Source organism: Arachis ipaensis, chromosome B9 (genome assembly GCF_059453495.1).
Source record: "Arachis ipaensis isolate K30076 ecotype BB chromosome B9, ASM5945349v1, whole genome shotgun sequence".
Classification (NCBI taxonomy): domain Eukaryota; kingdom Viridiplantae; phylum Streptophyta; class Magnoliopsida; order Fabales; family Fabaceae; genus Arachis; species Arachis ipaensis.
The window spans coordinates 59,888,443-59,889,635 of record NC_142444.1 but is presented as its reverse complement, the minus strand read 5'-3'; the positions used below and the strand labels follow the sequence as shown (position 1 = coordinate 59,889,635).

Below are 1,193 nucleotides of genomic sequence, written 5' to 3'. Positions count from 1 at the left end.
AACATCCATTGAGGTCTTCCTCATTGGAAATCACTGCCTTTTCTTCCTCTCCAGGTTCGGCCATGTTGGTTAAAGTTATGGCCTTGCACTCTCTTTTTGGATTCTCTTCTGTATTGCTTGGGAGAGTACTAGGAGGGATTTCAGTGACTCTTTTACTCAGTTGACCCACTTGTGCCTCCAAATTTCTTATGGAGGACCTAATTTCAGTCATGAAACTGAGAGTGGTCTTAGATAGATCAGAGACTATGGTTGCAAAGTCAGAGTGGCTCTGCTTAGAATTCTCTGTCTGTTGCTCAGAAGATGATGGAAAAGGCTTGCTATTGCCAAACCTATTTCTCCCACCATTATTATTATTATTGAAACCTTGATTAGGCTTCTACTGATCCTTCCATGAGAAATTAGGATGATTCCTCCATGAAGGATTATAGGTGTTTCTATAGGATTCTCTCATGTAATTCACCTCTTCCATTGCAGGATTCTCAAGGTCATAAGCTTCTCCTTCAGAAGAGGCTTCTTTAGTACTGCTGGATGCAGCTTGCATTCCAGTCAGACTCTGAGAAATCATATTAACTTGCTGAGTCAATATTTTATTCTGAGCCAATATGGTATTTAGAGTATCAATCTCAAGAACTCCTTTCTTCTGAGTTGTCCCATTATTCACAGGATTTCTTTCAGAAGTGTACATGAACTAGTTATTTGCAACCATTTCAATGAGTTCCTGGGCTTCTGCAGGCGTCTTCTTCAGATGAAGAGATCCTCCAGCAGAGTGATCCAATGACATCTTGGACAATTCAGACAGACCATCATAGAATATACATATGATGCTCCATTCTGAAAACATGTCAGAAAGACATCTTCTGATCAATCGCTTGTATCTTTCCCAAGCTTCATAGAGGGATTCACCTTCCTTCTGTCTGAAGGTTTGGACTTCCACTCTAAGCTTGCTCAACTTTTGAGGTGGAAAGAATTTGGCCAAGAAAGCATTGACTAACTTTTTCCAAGAGTTTAGGCTATCTTTAGGTTGTGAGTCCAACCATGTCCTAGCTCTGTCTCTTACAGCAAAGGGGAAAAGTATAAGTCTGTAGACCTCAGGATTGACCCCATTGGTCTTAACAGTGTCACAGATTTGCAAGAACTCAGCTAAGAACTGATGAGGATCTTCCAATGGAAGTCCATGAAACTTTAAATTCTGT

The 1,193-nt window shown here is 40.6% G+C and overlaps 1 non-coding gene across 1 annotated transcript; it reads left to right on the top strand.

The window, feature by feature from the left end:
* The first annotated feature begins 839 nt into the window (after window positions 1-839).
* Window positions 840-943, top strand: LOC148544811 (small nucleolar RNA R71). The gene has a single exon (XR_015901541.1). It is a non-coding gene; the product is annotated as a small nucleolar RNA R71 (small nucleolar RNA).
* Window positions 944-1,193: the final 250 nt, after the last annotated feature.